Here is a 24,370-nt window from a genome sequence, read left to right as displayed (position 1 = left end):
CCTTTGTTCGATATTCCTCCTGACCATAACCAATAACAACTTTTAACCAATTCCCATAAACAATGACAAATATCCATAATCCATTGAATGACCAAAAACTCCCACCCCACTTCTCCGGAATGTGGCCATTGTAATCTTAAATTTACTTCCTGCTATATGGGGGCGATGACATATTTTGAGAACCCTGAAAAGAAAAATTTGGGTTGATTGTCAAGTCCTGGAAGAGGTAGCTGTATCATTTGTTGTCAAGTCTCTTTGTAATGGAAACGTGCAGGGCTTGTCTAAATTTCTGGCTAGAGTAGTCTGTGAGGCCAGATCATCTCAGGAAGACACCTCAAAATAGTTTTGATCTTTTTGTAGTCCAAAACCTATCTTTAGGTGGTGTTTTCTAGTTTAGTGTTGTTATCATAGTCCTGGAGGAATTGTCATTGTTGGGCCCCATCATGGTTTTTGGAAACTTCAAAGGTCATTGTTAGGTATTCTCATGGTTCACTGAAGAAACTGATAGAAATCCTGCCTACATTTCACAACCCCAGAGAACCTAGAAAACAAAGAGGATCCTTAAAGAGACATACATGGATTTAATCTACATGGGAAGTAGAAAAAAACAAGATCTCCTGAGTAAACTGGGAGTATGGGGATCACAAGAGAGTGTAGACAGGGAAGGGAGAGGAAGGCAGGGGAGCAGAGAAAAATATATAGCTCAATAAAAACAATAAAAATATCAATATCAACATAATAATAGTGACAGAAATAAATAACCATTTGATAACCAAAAAACACTTATAGAGACTCAAATCAGATATCTTGTACAGGAATGTAGATGAAACCTTTTCCTTGAATTAATTAGTATTATATATGACCATTAATATCATGACAAAAGTTTAATACATATTATAGTCATATGTATTTTGATAAATAAAGCTTGCCTGAGGATCAGAAAAGTAAAATAATCACATTGTTCAGCCTTAGATACCAGGCAGCAATGACACACACCTTTAATCCTGGGAGGCACACTAGTTTACCATAGAAACCCAACATTAGTGCTGTGCTCCCTTAATCTGAGAACTAGAAAGGGTTATAAGATGGGAGGAGAGTTCTCAGATAATGTCTCATTCTGAGATTCTTGGAGGCAGGTTGTCATTTCAAACTTAGGTAGAGGTAAGAACCAGTGGCTGGCTGCTTTGCTTTTCTGACGTTCAAGTTGAACCTACCCCAAAGCATGGGAGATCTTTCCACTTTCTGGTGTCTTCTTCAATATCTTTCTTTAAAGACTAAAGTTCTTATCATACAGGTCTTGGAGCAGAGAAAAGATAGAGGATGGAGAAGCTATTTCCATTCCCCTGATCATTCACAGTATTTGTAAAGGTCCCACATTATATTGGGGTCTAGGGAACTGTTAGGAAGCCATTTATATTTCTTTTCTAGGGAAAACAAGCACCATAGAGAGTGGCTTTGTTGGAATAGATGTGGCCTTGTTGATGGAAGTATACCATGGTGGGGGTGGGTTTTGAGGTTTTTGAGGTCTCCTGTGCACAAGCTATGCCCAGTATGAAAAACAGCTGCTTCTTCTGACTATGATTTAAGATGTAGAACTCTCAGAACCTTCTCACTCACCATGTCTGCCTTCACATCTCCATGTCTCATCATGAAGATAATGGATTAAACCACTGAAACTGTAAGCCATCCTGCAAGAAATGCTTTCTTTTCTAAGAGTTCTCATGATCATGGTATCACTTCACAGCAAAAAATACTCTAATTAAGACAAGGGCAGTTCCAGGTCGAGAGACTGGAGGATTCTTAAGAGGCGTCCCAAAGGCAAATGTGAGATTATGAAAGACAACATTCCCATGGATAACAGAGGACACATGGAGAAAATGTCCGTTCACTCCATAGTCAAGGACATCCTACGGACTCAGGGATGACTGGAGAAAGACAAAAGCTGTTAAGTGGGTTGTCACAACACTCAACAGAGGTCAGGGTCCTTGCTTGGCTAAACCAGAGGAGAAACTTGGAGCCTGGAACCAGAGCTTTCATGGAGACCAGAAGCTGTGGAGCCCAAAAGACAAGGATGAGAACCAAGCTCTAGGGGAAGGGTCTCATCCACAGGAAAGAGTAGGGGACAGGGTCACAAAAGCCATGAGGGTCTAGAGGAAGCATGAGATTACAAGCAGCTCTGAAGGGCAGGTCAAAATGAAGACAGGAAGAGCGGATATAGCTTAGTTGGGCCTAGGAAGCTGTAGAGTTGAAGATCCAAGTGTGGGGGGATATATTCTGGTAATTAGGCCAACTGTAGTTATAAAATTTGTGTCTAAGGATACTTCATTTCCAAGAGCACCAGGGGACTGTTGTACATTCTACTGATACTTCCTTGAATTTAGCCTTTACACTAACTAAAGGATAAACTTACCTAATTGGTACTGCTAGATTGGCTGTCAAGTAATCAGTGAATTGAAAGGTAAGTTTGTTGTAGGTGGACCAGAGAGGATGGATAGTGTACTATTGCAGCTCAGACCTGAAGGGAAGTACAGGCAACAATATGAGCCTCTCTGAGTCATGACACAGTTAAGTGCTAAAACTCTGAAAGGAAAGGTATCCTGGTAGTTGGGATCTAAGGGACATCAACAAGTCACAGCACGTTACAAGCCTCTCCCAAGAGATTTATTGTGAAGACATGGGAGGTTGGCTGCCTCTGCTCAAGAAAGAAGCAGCCAGAACTGGGTGGGAGACAAGTTTATATACAGTTTTATGGGGATGGAGGTCACCAGGATAGGGTTGAATGTGATTCCAAGTCTTGAACTTGAGGTGAGCTCAGGGATTGATCGGATTTAAGCCCAGGGATTGGTAGGGTTTTGAAACATAGAAGTGAGCTCAGATCTTTTATCCTACATTACCTTCTCTTCCTTTATCTTGGTAGTAGCAAACAGACTCAATGAAGTTCAAGAGACTAACACTCAACAATTCACCTAGACTACTTGGGTGGTAGGGTATGGAGACTTCTCTTTTATTTATTTATTTATTTATTTATTTATTTATTTATTTATTTAAGATTTTTGCCTTCTCCCCCGCCACCACCTCCCATTTCCCTCCCCGTCCCCCATCAAGTCCCCCTCCCTCATCATCCCTAAGAATAATCCAGGTTCCCTGCCCTGTGGGAAGTCCAAGGACCACCCACCTCCATCCAGGTCTAGTAAGGTGAGCATCCAAACTGCCTAGGCTCCCACAAAGCCAGTACGTGCAGTAGGATCAAAAACCCATTGCCATTGTTCTTGAGTTCTCAGTAGTCCTCATTGTCCATTATGTTCAGCAAGTCCAGTTTTATCCCATGCTTTTTCAGACCCAGGCCAGCTGGCCTTGGTGAGTTCCTGATAGAACATCCCCATTGTCTCAGTGTGTGGGTGCACCCCTCGCGGTCCTGAGTTCCTTGCTCGTGCTCTGTCTCCTGCTCTTGATTTGGACCTTGAGATTTCAGTCCGGTGCTCCAATGTGGGTCTTTGTCTCTGTCTCCTTTCATCGCCTAAATGTTTTTCTTTGGGTTCACCTTCTTAATTAGCTTCTCTAGGATCACGCATAATAGGCTCAATGTCCCCTATTCATGGCTAGAAACCAAATATGAGTGAGTACATCCCATGTTCCTCTTTTTGGGTCTGGCTCACCTCACTCAGGATAGTGTTTTCTATTTCCGTCCATTTGCCTGCAAAATTCAGGAAGTCATTGTTTTTTACTGCTGAATAGTACTCTACTATGTACATATTCCACACTTTCTTCATCCATTCTTCCATTGAAGGGCATCTAGGTTGTTTCCAGGTTCTGGCTATTACAAACAATACTGCATATATTTTTGATGTATGATAGGGCATTTCTTGGGTATATTCCCAAGAGTGGTATTGCTGGGTCCAGGGGTAGGTGGATCCCGAAATTCCTGAGAAACCGCCACACTGTTTTCCAAAGTGGTGGCACAAGTTTGCATTCCCACCAGCAATGGATGAGTGTACCCCTTTCTCCACAACCTCTCCAGCAAAGGCTATCATTGGTGTTTTTTATTTTACCCATTCTGACAGGTGTAAGATTGTTGTCTTGATTTGCATTTCCCTGATCGCTAGGGAAGTTGAGCATGACCTTAAATGTCTTTTGGCCATTCGAACTTCTTCTGTTGAGAATTCTCTGTTCAGCTCAGTGCCCCAGTTTTTAATTGGGTTGATTAGCCCTTTACGCTCTACTTTCTTGGGTTCTCTATATATTTTGGAGATCAGACCTTTGTCTGTTGCGGGGTTGGTGAAAATCTTCTCCTAGTCAGAGGGTTGCCTTTTTGTCTTAGTGACAGTGTCCTTTGCTTTACAGAAGCTTCTCAACAACAGGTTTCGAGGATATACTTATCCATTCACCAGTCTCTGTCACATCTCGTTCTTTTGCTCACTTTCTCCAGGACCAAAGTAGAGATTGCTGTTGTTTTCCAGAATTTATGAAGGTTACCTTTATTGTCTTTATAAAGAATAACAGGCATATTCAGGAACGGACTCTAACTATTATGTGGAATGGGTAATTAAAGACCTACAGCAGACCAATGGCACATGGAAGATAAAAGTATCTATTAAGTTTTACTACAATATTTGTCACCATTATTCATGAAGCACAAACAATTTTTTTTTTTTTTTTGGTTTTTCGAGACAGGGTTTCTCTGTGGCTTTGGAGGCTGTCCTGGAACTAGCTCTTGTAGACCAGGCTAGTCTCGAACTCACAGAGATCCGCCTGCCTCTGTCTCCTGAGTGCTGGCATTAAAGGCGTGCACCACCATCACCCAGCTAACACAATTTTTTAAAGAAAAAATATATATCCCACTCTCCCAACCTCTAGGTATTGAAAAAACAGAAGTTGTCATCAATATTAATCAAAGTTACCTCCTAATCCCTTCCCTCTTGGATGACACTTATTCATTTCTTTGTCCTCACGTTCACTTCATCTCTTATTTCACCTTAACCTCCAAATATCAGTTCCCGAATGGCACTCTGCCTGGGATACTTTGGAGAATGCTGATTGTGTGTCCCTTCTGGGTCAAACACATGGACACCATTCATGACCTCATCAGTTTTTCTGTCAAGGATCTCCAAAGGGTAATTCAGACCACATTACTCTCCAGAGTCAAAGAGACTTACTGGCTACCATGGTGCTACAAAATGACAGGGATTACATCTGTTAATATTGGAGAAGAGTGGTGTTTGCCTCTTCCTCAGAAAAAATGTCACTTATATGTCAATCAATTAGGTGTAGTAAAGGAAAAGGTCCAACAACTCCAGATAAGTTTTACAAATGTCAAGGAATAGCTTGATGCCTCTCATCCATAGATCATTAAGAGTCTTAAATGGATTTGGATACTGCTTTTCCTAGCCCCTAACTCCATTTTTTCTTAATCTTACTGTGTTATGAATTTCTTATCTAAATTTATTCAATAACAAACTCAAAGATTTTTAACTATATATTTAAGGGATTATTAGCCTATGGTAACAGGTTAATAAGCCCTGATTATTCCCTAATGATAAATCAAGTGTGCCTCCAAAGACTTCAACACAACCATACAACATGAGTAGCTTAAGGACAATGTCATTACAACTCCTGATCCCAGATTCTTTATTAATACTAAACAATATTTTGTGGAATATTTCCTAAAAGGCAAATGGAAAATTACCTTGCTCCTGCCCTGTCTCTAAGTACATAAACTTAGAAATCTCTTTCCACAATGACTAGTTAATTGACAAACAATGTTTCAAACTTTGTGGCCCAGCAATAATTCTTCTGACAGTATAATTGTCCATTAGCTCACTGTTCATGCTACACTAGATTTCTGAGCATGTTCCAAAATCTCTGTAAAAGTCCTACCCTACACCAGCCCTCTGCTGTCTGTCACTGTATTCGGAGGCAACTGGGATTTTGTGTCTCTCACAAATAGATTTCTTCTGTGAGGTTTGTTGTGTGGTATGTTATTGTGGTACTCCATAAGTCATGCTTGAAGAATACCCTTGCCCATAAAAACCCTTTCATAAATCAGGAGGTGTAATGACAGTGAAGAATTTCACAAGAAAGAGGAGAGAAGGGGGAGCAAGAAGAGTAATGATTCCTTTTATTGATGACAGTTATATGGTTCCCTATATTATATTTTCTCCTAAAATAGTAGAGCTCAAACTATCCCACTGAACCTGGCACAATGGCACACACCTTCACTCCAAAGTCTTGGAAGACAGAGGTAGGTAGATCTCTGAGATCAAGGACAACCATGTCTAAGCAGAGAAAACTTGTCTCAAAAAACCCAAAAACAAAAAAACCAAAATATCCCACTTAATTGTTTCCATCTTAGCAAAGTTGTCTTGAGCTTCTCTCTGATGACGAGTCTTTAGAAGAGGTTGCTGGATATCCTGGAACCTGTTGTTTTTTGAACACATACAGTTTTGACAAGAGTGGATGGACAAGTGTCATGCTCGCATTTCTGCAAAAAATTCTTGGGATTTCTGAACATCAAAATGCCGATCTGAATTTTCTTTCTACATTCAACATAGGGTATTTATCAAGAAAGAGAAGTTTTAAACAGGTGAAAGATTGGGCATTATATATACCAGATACCACCATCACACTAAGGTTTTAAGTGAAGCTATCTTAAGTAAAGGCTTTCTAAGATTGAAACTACTCAGTGGAAAGGCAGAAGAAGCATTCAGATCTGAGGTCATGTGTAGCTTGCTGGAGACTGGATTCTGAGTGTAAGCACACATGTTCCTTCTGAGTCATTTCTGCCCAGGGGTTTATATTTTTTTCTTCCCAGTACAGTTGGCGTCACACGACATTGTCTTTCATCCCTCATAGCCACAACTCACACATATCACAACACACAAAGACAATAGAATGAAAAGCAAACTAAAAATGTAGAGGCTGTTATATTCAGTATTGTCTGACCCATCTAAAACCTGCTCTGATGACTCTCTCTACAGGTTCAACCAATGGTCAGATATGTATCTCTTTAGGAAATACTTTCATAAAACATAGAAAGAAAATGCATATGTTTTATAGTTTCAGGTAGACCTTGAGTATCTTTGCACTACTCCCTGCTCTACAGATGTTCCTATAAAGGTTAACAATACATGTAACATTTTAATTACTATTTTTAAGATATAGGTATATACACACATGCATATACACGTAACACAAATACATAACAAAAATGTTTTTAGCATTAAACCCCTAGCTTGTACAGGCTGCACTCTGTCACTCTATTTCCCCTTTTCTGGGAATAGTTGGGTTATTCTTAAAAACTACCAAGTCTTGGGAAAAATCTCTTGCTGCTTCAGATGTTTTTGCAAGATATTGGAAGTAACATCTTGTTCGTCTTTTGTAAAACTGTTTGATTAGCCAGGATAACAAAAGGGTTCTAGAAACCTCTATTACAAAATAAAGTCCTGCTTAGAAGAAAACAGAATATAAGCTAACTCATTCCCAAACTGTAACTTTGTGTTCTTTGCTTTTATGAGTCCTGGGCTGTTGTGGTTAGATGTGATATCTTGGGATCAGCAGCAGCGTTGTGGTGTGATTTCTGGTGATGCAGCTGATTTTGAGTCATCCCTGCTCTTGTGAATAACCCCTTACTGATCCTCCTGTTGAAGGGCAAAGAAAAACAACAGGTTTTGCAATTAATTATGATTAATCATCTTACTTAGGCAATATTGTTACAAAGAAACGAGCAAGCAATAAAGCAGACAGTGCCTTATCAGTGACAACAGAAGTAACACTACACTGCTTGGTTCTGTTTTTGTAATAGTGCTTATCCCCATCTCTTTGGTGAACATGTGATACATCTGTTCTTCACCTTTAAGAAGCAGCCACTCCTTATGTCTGCTGAGATTGAAAGTTCTTTTTGCTGAAGATAAAACTGTTCTGACTAGAAACTTGTAAATCGCAACTTCTGTAAAATTTGCTTAACTCTGAAAAAAATTTCTTTTGGTGTGCAAATTAAAAGGCTTCTTCTTCGTTGGTATCTTTGTTATGTTCTATTGCTGCCAAGAGACACCATGACCTAGGCCTCAAAAATAAAATACTTAGTTAGGGCCTTATTTATAATTTCGAAGGGTTAATTCATGATCATCATGGAAGAAAGAGTAAGCGGGCAGCATGGCAAGGAGAGAAGAAGCTGAGAAGTATGCAGCCGGAAGATATGGGACAGTGGCATGTAGCGAGGGATATGAGAACGGAGAAGGAGAAAAGGAGGGAGGGAGAGAAAGAGACTGTGCCCCATCTCTAATTACATACCTATACCAGGAATGCCATGTGTCCTTTTCCCAAACAGTTCCAATAACTGGCAACCAAGGTTTTGAATACATGACCCTATGTAGCTTTTCTCATTCAAATTACCACAGGTGGTCATGTAGACAAGAGTATTACAAATGTCTAACCATAAATAAACTATCAAATATTTCTGATGAGGTATAGGCCTATTATGTCATAACTTGAGGCTAAGCAGCATGTTAATTCATGAGGATTCTTTCCCCCTTTATCTCTGAGTGCTAAAAATTTAAGGAAGGGTTAACCTCCTTACCACTGTTAGAAACCCTAAGACAAACTCATTGTATCACCAAACTGAATATTTATGCAATCAGTACTTTGGTCTGATAAGGGATTCATTTTGGGGGTGACTAGAACTGTCTCTGTGTGTGTGTGGTTTTTTTTTTTTTTTGATTGTGTCTGTATGTGAGTCTGCCTGTGTCTCTGTGTACCTATCAATCATATTTCTGTATATGTATCTGTCTGTCTATCTATCTATCTATCTATCGATCTATCTATCTATCTATCCATCTTTCTATCCATCTATCTGTATGTGTGTGTCTGTGTTCTGCATTCTCCCACAAAAATTCTGTAACATAAACAAAAACTTCTATAGTCTTCTATGTCTTAGTAGATAGTAGATTAGGAACACTATCTCTGGCCGTTCACTACAAATATATGTGAGAAGGTTTCTGAAATATCTCAGGGCTTTTGCTAGAAGAGAAACATAAATAAATTTCACTACTCTGCATTGAATGGGATCCTTCAAATGATTTAACTTTAAACTCCCTAATTGAGGACAAAAACAAACAAACAAACAAACAAAAACTTCTTTAACTGACAAAACCAAACAAAACAATGACAAAAATCAATCAAACAAAAACTAGTCCCAGATATTTTGTACCATTTTCTCTGCCTTTTCATGCTGAGTGAGTCTGGCCTATAATGCCATGCACAAAGTCTTGTTGAATGTCTACTTTCTTATGTCTTCAGAAAAATAAAAACAGTTCTTTCCAAATAAAATAAAGTTGCTTGGGCATATGTCACAGATGATTTTTTCTTTCCCACTAAAATATGGATGGTACAATGAAATATAATATAGTATGATTTCAATGTCTTGTCTTTTTGGGGTTTCTCATCCTTAGAGTATTTTTGCTTTTCTTCAAACTGACTAAACTCTTTTTGTTCAGTACTTTAGGGGACATAGATAAGACTTTTTGGCAAAAGTTCACATGATATGTTTTGTTTTTTGTTTTTTATCCTCAATTGAAAAGTTTTTTTAATACCTCTTTGATATACAGAATTTTTTATTGTGGCCTTTGTGAGAAATCCTAAGAAATGTAGAAGTCACCTACACTATAAAATCCATATAATAAAGGTGTTAGATATATACGCAATATATATATATATATATATATATGTACTACAAATAAGGGACCATTATTTTATTATTGATTTACTGGGACAATGTTGTTTTATATAGTCCTGGCAGTACTGGAAATGGTTTTTATAGACCAGGCTGGCCCTGAACTCACAGAGATTGATCTGACTCTGTCTCATTTAAAGGGCTCTAGCAAGCTCAAGCATAGGAAACATGGCAATGGCAGGTCTTACCCTTCACCTATTCACTCTGTCCACTAAACTGTTAGATTACAAAGCTAGCCACAGAGTTCTATTTTCTTATTTGTCCAATTCCTCACCTCTTCCTGAAACTAATCATGAAGATCCAACTATCAGATTATTGAAGCCCAGCAGTCAATGTGCTCTTTTGGCTAATCTAATTAACCAACTATTACAGCCTTGTGGACTGGTAACTTTTTTGAATTTTTAGGATTTCTGTTTATACCCAGTTATTGCTTGATTAGTTGATCTATAGGCTGTAAATAATTCTAATAATAAGGTAAATGTATATTGTATAAAATTATTGCTTGCTTAAATCTCCTTAGTCTAATATTTCTATAGGATTCCATTTAACTTTCTGAAAACTTTGGGGATGTCTATCATCTCCTGGTAGTTCTTGTACAGTAACTGAACAATCTAAGGTTTGTTTTTTAATAACCTTGGACTGCCTTTCTTCAGTTTCATCATGTGGTGATACAGTACTTTCTTTAAATTTCTCTGTCTGTATCTAAGTAGTTTTCTTATTTTCAATTATGAGTTTTTCTAAGACTAGTATATTATCTATAGACTTTTCGTGTTTGGCACATCATCAAATGGATTTTTTATTTGGTACAAAAAATCCTCACGATTTCTATTAGTGATAAAATAGAAATTACCAGACTGAAGGAAATTACAATCAGCACTATGTCAATACTAGTTCAGTCATTTACCCCCTTATTTACTGCTTCCATTTTCAAGCCATCCAAAGTAGCATTATACAGGGTCCTAGTACCCTAAATTGTCATATTTCACACCCTTAACTTTTGAAAGATGTATTACTTACCTCTTTCCTTAAGGACTCCCTAGGTGTCTCTCTTTTTTCTCTTTTATCTTTCTTTCCTTTTTTTTTGTGGTTTTTCAATACAGGGTTTTTGTACTGCCTGGCCTCCCTAGGTGTCTCAACAAATCTTATGACTTCTTAGTTTGTCCACAGCTAGTGTTATTTCTCTGTCTTTGTGATCATATAGCATGTTGGATGACAACTGTTTTTTTTTTAATTTTTTTATTTATTTTATTCTTTTTTAATTAAAATTTCCAACTGCTCCCCGTTTCCCATTCCCCTCCCCCTCCTCCCACACATTGCCCCCTCCCCCCACTCCCCTCCCCCATCCCCACTCCTCTTCTCCTCCCCCCAGTCCATTCCCCCTCCCTCTCGATACTGAAGAGCAGTCCAAATTCCCTGCCCTACAGGAAGACCAAGGTCCTCCCACTTCCATCCAGGCCCAGGAAGGTGAGCATCCAAACAGGCTAAGCTCCCACAAAGCCAGTTCATGTATTAGGATCGAAACCTAGTGCCATTGTCCTTGGCTTCTCATCAGCCTTCATTGACCGCCATGTTCAGAGAGTCCAGTTTCAACCCATGCTTATTCAGTCCCAGTCCAGCTGGCCTTGGAGAGCTCCCAATAGATCAGTTCCACTGTCACAGTGGGTGGGTGCACGCCTCGTGGTCCTGATTTCCTTGCTCATGTTCTCCCTCCTGCTCCTCATTTGGACCTTAAGAGCTCAGACCGTTGCTCCAAATTGGGTCTCTGTCTCTCTCTCGATCTATCGCCAGATGAAAGTTCCTGTGCCATCCTCCTTGGCCTCTCGTCAGCTCTCATTGTCCGCCACATTCAGAGAGTCCGGTTTTATTTCATGTTTTTTCAGTAGCAGTCCAGCTGGCCTTGGTGAGCTCCCAATAGATCGGCCCCACTGTCTCAGTGGTTGGGTGCACCCCTCATGGTCCTGACTCCCTTGTTCATGTTCTCTCTCCTTCTGCTCCTCATTATAACCTTGGGAGCTCAGTCCGGTGCTCCAGTGTGGGTCTCTGGCTCTATCTCCATCCATCGCTAGATGAAGGTTCTATGGCGATATGCAAGATTTTTTGAGATATCATCTTACACCTGTCAGAATGGCTAAAATCAAAAACACCAATGATAGCCTTTGCTGGAGAGGTTGTGGAGAAAGGGGTACCCTCATCCATTGCTGGTGGGACTGCAAACTTGTGCAACCACTTTGGAAATCAGTGTGGCGGTTTCTCAGAAAAATTGGGATCAACCTACCCCTGGACCCAGCAATACCACTCTTGGGAATATACCCAAGAGATGCCCTATCATATGACAAAAGCATTTGTCCAACTATGTTCATAGCAGCATTATTTGTAATAGCCAGAACCTGGAAGCAACCTAGATGCCCTTCAATGGAAGAATGGATGAAGAAAGTGTGGAATATATACACATTAGAGTACTACTCTGCGGTAAAAAACAATGACTTCTCGAATTTTGCATGCAAATGGATGGAAATAGAAAATACGATCCTGAGTGAGGTAACCCAGACCCAAAAAGAAGAACATGGGATGTACTCACTCATAATTGGTTTCTAGCCATGGATAGGGGCCACTGAGTCTATAATTTGTGATCCTAAAGAAGCTAAACAAGAGGGTAAACCCAAGGAAAAACATATAGATATCCTCCCAGCTATGGGAAATAGACATGACTGATGGGCAAAAAATTGGAATCTTGGGGGTGGGGTGGGATGGGATGAGGGGTGATGGGGAGAGAAAAGTGTGAAGGAGAAGATGAGGGGAACTGGGGGAATCGGGGTGATTGGGGAAAAAGGAAGGTTGGATAGGGGAGCAGGGAAACTCATACCTTAGTTAAGGGAGCCACCTAAGGGTTGGCAAGAGACTTGAACTTGGAATGGCTACCAGATGCCCAGGGCAATGTCCCCAGTTAGTTCATTGGGGCACCTGAGGATAGGGAACCTGAAATGAACCTATCCTATAATCATACTGTTTTTTTTTTTTAAGACAGAGTTTGTGTATAACTTTGGAGCCTCTCCTGGCACTTGCTCTGTAGACCAGGCTAGCCTCAAGCTCACAAAGGTCCTCTCCTGCATCTGTCTCATCAGTGCTGGGATTAAAGGTGTGTCACCATGACCCGGCATCAATTGATGCATTATATTTGCAGCACATTGATTACACCTGGTTTTATTGTTGCCTCAGTTGCTGACTGTGCCTCTGAAGGCACTGCCTCATCACCTTCATGTAGGGAGACACATGTTTAAGTCTCTGACTTTTATGGTACTAATAAATATCCATGAACTAGATGCTGGGGTGATAACCTGCTATCTTAGAGAAGCAGAGAAAGCAGCCAGATGACCTTCCTCCTTCACTGATGTCCTAGAAAGAGACTTCTCTTCTGCCATTCTGAACCAAAAAGGACCACCAAACTGAAAATCCCTCCCTTCTATTTCTTTTTTATGTCTCTTTCGATCTTCTTACTCTTTATGACTACTTTCTGTTAACAAGTTGTTTGCTCTGACTCTTAATCTATGGCTGATTTTATTCAATACTGTTTATTATAAGCAGAAATCTCCTTGATTAAGGGTGTGTTCTACGGCTAGGATGCACTGAAGCTAGAGGCAGGTTGTTCTAGTAAATAGCACAATCTTGGAGATTTACAGTGATCAAATATTTTACAACACAGTGGGTAATGCAGGAATGACTATAACTGATCAAAGTGTTGTAATACATAACTGAGTGCTCAGCCTTAAGTCACATATCTGTATAAATTCCAACACAGGAAACACCATGGAAGAGGGTGTGAAATTAATGGGAAAAAAACCTAAAATTCTGTCTTCTGGACACAACTTGGTAATTGCATATGCAAATTAAGTACAATTGTGATTATCTCACAAAATTATGCCTGTCAAATCGTACCATGGGCCAAGTTCACTGGGACATGTCTTTAATTCTAACAGTTTCTAAGTAAAGACAAGAGGTTCTCCTAGAATTCAAGACTAGAAGCCTTGTCTACTCAGTGATTTCTAAAAGAGCCAGGCTCTCAAAATAATAAAAAGAAATATTCCATTATGTTTGGGGAAGGTGCTCATAAGTTGCTACCCCTCACTAAGGAGCTATTACCAGTTGAATAAGTTTTCATTGGGAATGCATGGCTACTAGTGGGTTGCTCCTACTCCAGTAGGTGTCTCTACACCTATGCTTATAACCTATGCTTGATAAGTTAATTTTAGAAAGGGAAAAGCCATAAAATTGAGACAGGGATATGTTGAGGATGGATGTGGGAACAGTTGGAGAAGGTGATATGATGCATATGTATGATCAAAATGCATTATGTGCATATAAAATTCTGAAAGAATAAAAAGAAAAGAGACAGTTGGGATCACATGAATCTAAAGATATTTTTCAATAAAGGTTAGAGTTGGCAAGATAAAAATAATATTTTTTGTGGTAGTTTGAAGGAAAATGACCCTCAGAGGATCATATATTTGAATGCTTGATCCCTAGTTGGTGGAACATTTTAAGGAAGATTACATTGTGTAGCCTAGTAAAGAGGAGGAATATAACTGGGCATGGTTTTTGAGATTTCAAAACCGCATGCTGTTGTCAGTTAGTCCATTTTCTGCCCCCAGTTTGTAACTCAGGATGTAAGTTCTTAACTCTTGTTCCATTAACTTGCCTACCAATCAGCTGCCATGGTTCGCTCAGTGATATTTTGGAACAAGATGGAAGACTTTAGGACCTTGGACTATGGAAGTGATGGAAATGTATAAGAAGAGTAAAATGGGACACCCTAATAGGAAGTTGAAAGACAGTGGTGGTAAAATTGATTGGAAGCTGTAGGACTAGGTCAAGAGGTTTCAAGAGGGTCAATAATAGCAACTGAATTAGAGACCTTTCTTGTGAAGTTTTGATAAAAAATAGGATGCTATGGGATAATTCTCTTGTGCAATGTAAAGATTTGTCATTCCATTGGTTTAGTTAAACACTGATTGGCTGGTAATCAGACAGAAAGTATAAGTGGAGCAACCAGACTAACAGAATTCTGGGAAGATGAAAGGTAGAGATAGTGTCAACATCTATATGCAGAAGAAAAAAGATAATAATGCTGCACTGAGCTAAAATACCAAGCCATGGGACTAACCAAAGAAAGAATTTATGTTGTAAGAGCTAGTTAATGGTAAACCTGAGCTGATAGTCCATACCATGTTGTAATTAATATGGTTTCTGTGTGATTATTTGGTTCTGGGCAGCTGGGAAACAAAAGCACATGTCCATCTACAAATAAAGTTCAAATGTTTGGCAAGATTTTTCACCAAAGACTGAGAAAGGTTTTTTTTTTTTCTTTTTTTTTTTTTGATAAAACAGGGCTTCTAGACAGCCAAGAATAGAGTCAAGCACAGTGCACAGTGTCTTGGTAACTATCTGTTCTTTAGTAGGCTCTGTGTGCTGGCAGTGAACAGAGGTACAATTCCTTTAAGAAAGTCTTCCTGACCCAAAATTAGCAGCAAAAACTTCATGGTGGCTTTTTTAAGAGATCATGCCACTAAACACTTAAATGGTGTTGATAAGCAGCTGGCATCAGGCTTCTTCATGGTGGCATGGACCTAGAAACTCTCCAGAGCTGCGACAATAAACCAGGCTCCCACCCATACTTCCATCACAAAGCTATACTCTTGGGAGGCCAAGAAATGGGGCAGAGCCAGCCATCAAGGTTGCTCTTTAATCCTAGCCATATCACTTAGCAGATTAAATACTGATTTGATCAGAAAAAGAGAGAGACATACAGTAAAGACATTATGATAGAAAACCCCTCTAAACATTTTACAGTGTGTTAAAAAATATATGTATACTTGAGATAGAAAAGAAAATGGGTACAGAAAGTTTATACAAAAAAGTAGAGTAGGCCAGTCATGCTGGTATATCCCTTTAAATCCCAGCACTTGGGAGACAGAAGCAAGCAGATCATTGTGAGTTTGAAGCCAGTCTGGTCTATAGAGTGAGTTCCAGGACAGCCAATGATATATAGAGAAAACCTGTCTCAATAATCCAAAAATTAAAAAATAAAAATAAAAAATGGAGTTTTAAAAAGCCACATAAAGATGGAAAATACATTGAGACACTGAATGCTTTATATTAATATGTTGTCTTTGACATGGTTTACTGCTGAGGAAGGAACAACAGTCACTAAAAGACTTTTGATTATAAGTCTTTCTGTATTCATCCAACCTATATATTGTTAAAATGCCTTGACATTGAAATTTTAGTCAAAAGATATGTTACTTTGGACAAGGGGTTTTTCTTTGGTTTCCACAGGAAATGAAAGGCTGTGGATTCATTCTGGGTTAAGAAAAATTAGGGATAATTGAGGAAGACCCCCTAAAAATTCTGCAGTGTAAAAGGATGGCCCAGGTGACCCAACATTTCAGAGCATTTGTTACAATTTCTTTTTAGTTCATCATCCAGAACAGATTCAAAGCAGCTGATTGAGATGCTCCAGCCTCACAGAATATTGTATTCAGGACTTGACCATATTCCTAATTTTGGGGGGGTTAAACCTAAGATTATCAGTGCACCCAATCAGCAAGAAGTAGCCTAGAAAACTGCGCCTACATTCCATTAAAATGTTTATGGACATTTGTTTTGCTTGAAGTGTTCATTACAAGTTGTTATGAATAATGGTCTTGAAAAAGCTACACAGAGGAGATTATACTCAGTGTTCTTGTTTTTAAAAGACAAAAGGAGATATGATGTGGGATAATCTTCTTGTACACTAGCTTTGTAACTTTATTGGTTTAGTTTGGATGCTCACCTTACTAGACCTGGATGGAGGTGGGTGGTCCTTGGACTTCCCACAGGGCAGGGAACCCGGATTACTCTTAGGGATGATGAGGGAGGGGGCTTGATGGGGGAGGGGGAGGGAAAAGGGAGGTGGTGGCGGGGAGAAGGCAGAAATCTTTAATAAATAAATAAATAAATAAATAAATAAAACAACTTTGAGATACAAAAAAAAAAAAAAAAAACTATTTGGTTGGTCGCCACCCGGGAAGTATAGGTGGAGCAACCAAACTAAGAGAATTCTTGGAAGAGAAAAGGTAGAGATGCTGTCACCATCCACACACAGAGGAAGTACTAAAAAAAAGGTACCAAGCTATGTGACTAAACATAGACAAATATTCTGGGTTAGTTTAAGTTGTAAGAGCTAGTTAATGCTAAGCCTAAGCTAATAGGCCAAGCAAGGTTGTAATTAATATAGTATCTATGTGGCTAACATAGTTCTTGGTGGGTCTGGAATTTACTCTTCTTTGAATTCTGGTTGAATTCTGAAATGAAACTATCTGGGCCTGGGCTTTTTTTTTAAGCTGCAGGTAGGGGGAAAGACTTTTAAAGCATTCTTTTATTTTATTTTCTTAAGGGTTATAGGTCCATTTAAATTGTTTACCTTGGATTGATTTAACTTTGGTATGTGGTACCTATTCAGAAAATTGTCCATTTTTTTTCTTTTTAATTTTACAAATTTGTGGAGTCCATGATTTTGATGGTTCTTTGGATTTCTTCTGTGTTATGGTACCATTTTCCTTTATGGTTTATTAATTTGGGTATTATCTCTCTGCTTTCTAGTTAGTTGGGATAAGGATTTGTCTCATTGTTTTTGTCAAAGAATCTATTCTTTGATTCAATGATTCCTTGTATTGTTCCCTTTGTTTCTATTTTATTGATTTCAGCCCTCAACTTGAAAATTTTTGTCATGTACTCTTCCTTGGTGAGTTTGGTTCTTTTTGTTGTAGAGCTTTCAGGTGTGCTGTTAAGTTGATGGTGTGAGATTTCACCAATTTTTTTATATAGTCAATTTGTGCAAGAAACTATCTTCTTATCATGGCTTTCACAATATCGCATAAATTTTGGGTATGTTAGACATTCATTTTCATTGAATTCTAGAAAGGCTTTAATTTTCTTTATTCCTTCCTTGTTCTTTTAGTAGTGATTCAGTTGGGCATTATTTAGTTTCCATGAGTTTGTAGACTTACTGTAGTTTGTGTTGTTATTGAGTTCTAAGTTTAAGCTATGGTGATCTGATACAAGGGCATATTTCAATTTTTTTATCTATTGAGGTTTGATTTGTGACTGAGTATGCAATCAGTTTTAGAGATGGTTCCATGAGGTGTTGAGTGGAAGGTATATTCTTTTGTGTCTTGGTAGAATATTCTATAGATGTCTGTTAAGTCCATTTGAATCATAACATCTGTTAGTTCCCATTTTTGTCTGTTAATTTTCTGCCTGGTAGAATTATCCATTGGCAAGAGTAGTGTGTTCAAGTCTCTCACTATTAATATGTGAGGTTTGATGTGATATAAGCTTTAGTAGTGTCTCTTTTACATATATGTGTACTCTTTCATTTCTAGCATAAATGTTCAGAGATGAGACTTTACCTTGATGGATTTTTTCTGTGATGAATATGAAATTTCCTTTTTTATGTCTTTTGATGAATTTTACCTTGAAGTATATTTTGTTATATATTAGAATAGCTACTACACAAGCTTGCTTCTTAAGTTGGTTTGACTGGAATGTTTTTTCCCAAACCTTTACTCTGAGGTAATGTCTGTCTTTAAAGTTTAGGTGTTTATCCTCAACTTCAGAAAATGGGAGCAGAAATTCAGATCCTGTGTTCTTATGAATTCTGTTAGCCTGTGTGTTTTTATAGGTAAATTTGGTCCATTGATATTAAGATATATTTGATACAAGGTATTACTAATTTTAATTCCTGTTATATTTTGGTTTTGCTGGTGGTGGTTGTCACGTGCATATGTGTGTGTGTGTGTGTGTTCTCTTCTTTGAGGTTATCATTACTTGTGTTTTTTGTGTGCAGCTAGTGGAATTGTTTTGGAGTTTTTCTTCTAGCACTTTCTGTAGGACTGGATTTGAGAATAGGTATTGTTTAAATCTGGTTTTGTCATGGAATATCTTGTTTTCTCTGTCTATGGTTATTGAGTGTTTTGATTGGTATAATAGTCTGGACTGGCATTCTTGGTCTCTTTTTTTCTGCTTCACATCTGTCCAGGACCACTGGGTTCTGATGATGGCATTTTGTCTTTTATGTCATTGCATGTATTCTTTTTTTTTCTTTTTTTTAATTGAAAAAAAATTTCTTCCTGCCTCCCATTTCCCTCCCCCTCCCCCTCCTCTCCCCCTCCCCCACTTCTCTCCCCCTCCCTCTCCAGTCCAAAGAACAGTCAGGGTTCCCTGCCCTGTGGGAAATCCAAGGTCCTCCCCCCTCCAATCAGGTCTAGGAAGGTGAGCATCCAAACAGGCTAGGCTCCGACAAAGCCAGTGCATGCAGTAGGATCAAAACCCAGTCCCATTGTCCTTGGCTTCTTGTCAGCCCTCATTGTCTGCCATGTTCAGAGAGTCCGGTTTTATCCCATGCTTTTTCAGTCCCAGTCACGCTAACCTTGGTGAGCTCCCAATAGATCAGCCCCACTGTCTCAGTGGGTGGGTGCATCAATCACGGTCCTGACTTCCTTGCTCATATTCTCCCTCCTTCTTCTCCTCATTTGGGCCTTGGGAGCTCAGTCCAGTGCTCTAATGTGGGTCTCTGTCTATCCCCATCCATCGCCAGATGAAGGTTCTATGGTGATATGCAAGATATTCATCAGTATGGCTATAGGATAAGGCCATTTCAGGTTCCCTCTCCTTAGCTGCCCAAGGAACTAACTGGGGACATCTCCCTGGACACCTGGGAGCTGCTGTATAGTTAGATAGCTCGCCAACCCTAAGATGGCACCCTTAATTAAGAAATATACCTTCCTGCTCCCATATCCACCCTTCCATTATCCCAACCATCCCATTCCCCCAAGCTCTCCACATCCTTCCCTTCTCACTTTTCTCTCCCCAATTCCCCTTACACCCATCCCACCCCACCCATGTATTCTTACACAGATTTACTTCCTCTTATAGCTAAGGAAATTAAGTTATAACTATCTAGGCTTCAACTCTATAAAAGTAATCAGAAAATATTATATTATTTATGTAAACAAAAAGTACACTAAAAATGACTCCCAACAACTTTAGGAATGACAGAAACAATTGACTGCCAATGCAACTACCCAAGTTCCTTTACAACACTGGGGCATTCATCTTCAGCCTACAGGCCCATAGTATCTGGCAGACTTTTCAATGAAGCAGAAAATTTGAAAGTCTGTAGTACCCACATTGGCTGTTTGTCAGTCACTTTCCTCTGTGTCCTGGAGAATATCTGGCAGTTCTTTTCAGGAATCAGAACCCAGACAGATCCTTCTGCCTTGTTTTGTCAAAGCTCTGTGGTCACTTTCATGTGGATCCTGTTTGTCAAGTTCTTACAAAATTTTGTAAGAAATGTAAGCAAGAGCATTTTCTTGCCCAAATAACGAACCTTCCCACAATGACAGCAAACGCCATAAGGAGCTTCTTCAATGGTTATCATCTCTGAAGTAAATTGGTACTGCCAGGAGCAGAAGTGTCTCATTGTCATGAGAGACCTTATCTTAATACATTTTAAATGCCATAATGTATAGGTCATGAAGTATTTGTAGACCATTTATCTATCAAAGCTATATCTCTGTATCTTCTAGAAAACCTACCTAACATATCTACAAAACTGACTAAAGCTACTAACCTATGTTTTTGAATATCCTATATAGTTAGTTTATAAGAATAGCTTTTAAAAACTAGAGCTTCACTTTAAATTTCTAAGTGAATTTCATAGATTCAATACCTCAAACAAAATTAGAAACCTATTTACAATGTGTTATAAAAAGAACACACTTAAATTCTTACCTACATACAAAAATCCTTTTAACAAGACTAGAGACATATATACAGAGTGCTATAACAAAAATTACCTTACACTTGTATTAATATAGAAAAATCCATGCCAATAAAAATATTTGAAGTTTTTTAAAGTAGTTTGAAGTAGATTCAATAATCTATCCCTTCTTCTTATTATTATTCCTGTATTCCTATATTCTTCTAAATATAAGAAACATCCCTTACCCACCAAATAACCAAAAACTTTCCACAATCCAGCTCTTGTGTGTGCGGACATGTTGTTCTCTTGACTGCTTATTGCTGAATGTAGGGAAAGTCTCTGTAAAGGTCGCCAAGATAATTTTGAGATCATGATCAAGTTCTTGGAAGGCCAGCTATAATCTTTGTTGATAGCTATCACTTGTCAAATTTCAGGCAGTCTCCCTGCATCGAGGCAGATCTATACCAACCTGGAACAAATCCACAGCCTCTTTCTTCTTGTGAAACAAGTAAAATCTCTCCTTCAAAGCTTTTTGATTTCTATTTAATAAATATTTTCTTTACTTTTTTAAAGTTAAGGAATTCCTAAAGTATCTGGATTTGGGATGTCATTCTGTATATGTGTTGCTCTTATTGGTTGATAAATAATGCTGTTTCAATCAATGACTTAGCAGAGTAAAGTCAGGTAAGAAATCTTAATAACAGAGATGTAGAAAGAGAGTAGGCAGAGTAAAAGAGACACCATATATAGAGAGAGAATAAGAAGAATCAAAGAGACACCCTGTAGCTACTGATGGAGAAAGATGCCATAATCTGTACCACCAAAAACCAGCTTTTTGGTGATACGTAGATTACTAGAAATGGGTTAAATTAATATACAAAAGCTAGCTAGGAATATACCTGAGCTTTTGGCCAAACGGTGTTGTAATTAATAAGAGTTTTGTGTTATTATTCATGTCTGGGTGGCCCTAGTGAAAAACCTATAGTTTCTGTAATTGCATAGAATAACATGCCTTCTCCTGAGATTGTTGTAAATATGCATTGTCAGTATGAAAAACTTAGGTATTCCCTAAAAAGTATGAAATATAGTTTATTCTAGAACCAAATATGAATGCACATGGCCCAGTAACACAAATTCAAGTTACTCCAAACTCAATGATCCAGTATGGTGAGAGTTTCATGAAGACTTTATGGGAATAGAACATAAAATGTCTTGAATCAAGAAACTTTTCAAATATGGTAGAAACATTAGATGAGCAGGTTCCAGCAACATGGGGAAACCTCTGCTGTGCATCTCATCTGCTATGTGATGGCAGGTTTTTTTTTTTTTTTTTTTGCATCATATTTGGGGAAAGCTAGTAGGCTGGTACGACTTTCCAAATATGTTTTTTTTTTTCTGTCAGCTACAAATATATCAAGTCAGAACCAGAGGTAGCCAATGAGTGGATATCATTTTAAAGATAAATCATTACTGGGCTCTGGACTGCCACATCCCTGCCTCTCCACAATCACTCAAGTTCTAATAAGGCAATCAGTTTGTACAAGGTTCAAAGTAGGATACAATTTTCATTGCATAGTACTTAGTAAGTTCTTAACAGGAACTGATGACCATTCATACATGTGTCTAAGACTTGTACAGGCATAAGAATATGATTTGTGAACTGACTTCCCAGAAAGGACACACACTAGACATTTATTTCTAGTCATTGAGGTGACTGTGAGAAAGTCTGAACAGTGTTTTGTGTTTTCACTGGTCTAAACTCAATCAGTCCTTATAAAAGTGAGGTTCTTTATAGACAAAAGATTCTGTTCCACTTACTCCCACAGTTGTTCAATACCAAAGAAATACACAGAGGTTTATATTAACCATAAATTGTTTGGCTTATTACCTTAGGATTATTATTAACTAACTCTTTTTCTTTCTTATTTCTTTTTTAAAAGAAAACAAACTATCTTTTTTGTTTGACAAACCAATCCTAGTTCCCACTCCCTTCACTCCTCCCATTCCCTCAACCTACATCCCCACCACAACCCCCATCCTCTCTTCAGAGAGGGTAATGCACATTGTTTTGGGGAAGGTCCAAGGAACTCCCTACTATATCTAGGTTGAGCAAGTTATCCATCCAAACAAAATGGGTTACAAAAAAGATAATACAAGCAGGAGGGATATATCCCAGTGCCACCATCAGTGGCCCAGCAGTCTGAACCAGCCATACAATTATCACACACTTTCATGGGGACTACTTTGGACCTATGCTTTTCCTTCCCTGTATGGTTAATGGTGAGCTCTTATTAGTTTCAGTGGGTGTCTTCTCCAGCATGTTCACATTATGATCTTGATCTCTTTGTTTATATTCTCATTCCTCCCACTCTTTAGCTGGACTTTGGAAGCTCAGTTCAGTGTTCCAAGGCAGGTCTCTGCTTCTGTTTTCATCAGATGCTGGATGAAGATTCTATTATTTAAGATATTCATTAGTCTAACTACAGGGCAAGGCCAGTTCAGGTACCCTCTCCTTTATTGCTTAAGGTCTTAGATGGGGTCATCATTATGGATTCCTCAGAATGGCCCTAGTGCCAGTTTTTTTGCTAGCCCCATAATTGCTCCCTCAATAAAATTATCTTTTTTCTTGTTCTCATTTCTGACTATCCTATCCCTCAAGTTCTCCTCCCCCTCCCCTTGTCCTGTAGTCTGCTACTTATGCCCTCCCTACTCAGCCCATACCTACAATCCCTAATTTTTCAGGTGATCTTGTTTATTTACCCTTTCCAGGTGGATCTATGTATGTTTTTCTTAGGGTTCATCTTGTTACTTACATTCTCTAGGATCACAAGCTATATGCTCAATATCCTTTGCTTTACACCTACTATTCACTTATCAGTGAGTACATACCATGATCATCTTTCTGGGTCTATGTTAGTTCACTTACTTCACTTAGAATTTTTTTCTAGTTCCATCCATTTGCATGCAAATTTCAAGATGACATTTTTTTTAACCACTGAGTAGTGCTCTAATGTGTAAATGTGCCACATTTTCTTTATCCATTCTTTGGTTGTTTCTAGCGGCTAGCTATTACAAATAATGCTGCCATGAATATAGATAAACAAATCGGTGTTTTGGATCTTAGCCATTCTGACTGGCATAAGATAGTATCTCAGAATTGTTTTGATTTGCAATTCCCTGATGTTGAAGATGTTGAACATTCTCTTAAGTGTTTTCTTGCCATATGAGATTTTTGTTCTTATTATTGAGAATTCTCTGTTTAGTTCTGTACCCAATTTTTAAATTGTGTTATTTAAAATGTTGGTGTATAATTTCTTGGGTTCTTTATATGTTTTGGAGTTAGTTCTCTGTCTGATATGAGGTTAGTGAAGATCTTTTCACATTCTTTAGGCTACCATTTTGTCTTATTAACTGTGTCCTTTGCTTTACAGAAGCTTCTCAGTTTCAGGAAATCGCGTTTATTTATTGTTGCTCTCAGTGTCTGTGCTACTGGTAGAATACAAAAAGGCACAAATTAGGAGAGACTGGCTACAGATTCTTAATGACTTTCTAAGAGGAAACATTTCGAGTCTATGACTGGCTGTTGGGATAATGCCTGATCTAATAATCCATTTAAACAAAACCTTAGATGGTGATAAAGACTTGAATAGTCCCAGAGAATTAATAGCTGTAGCAGAAAAGGAATTGACATTTGTTAAGGAGAAATTTCAGGAGGCACATGTGGATAGGGTGAATTCAAATCTTAATTGTATTTTAGTCAGATTGCCTTCCAGAATTTCTCCTACACTAATTTTAATGCAGAGGGACAATATTATTTTAGAATTAATCTTTTTACATATAAACCAAGT

The sequence above is a fragment of the Chionomys nivalis genome, chromosome 1, assembly GCF_950005125.1.
Source record: "Chionomys nivalis chromosome 1, mChiNiv1.1, whole genome shotgun sequence".
Taxonomy (NCBI): domain Eukaryota; kingdom Metazoa; phylum Chordata; class Mammalia; order Rodentia; family Cricetidae; genus Chionomys; species Chionomys nivalis.
The sequence above is the reverse complement of the archived record's forward strand: the minus strand, read 5'-3'. Positions refer to the sequence as shown.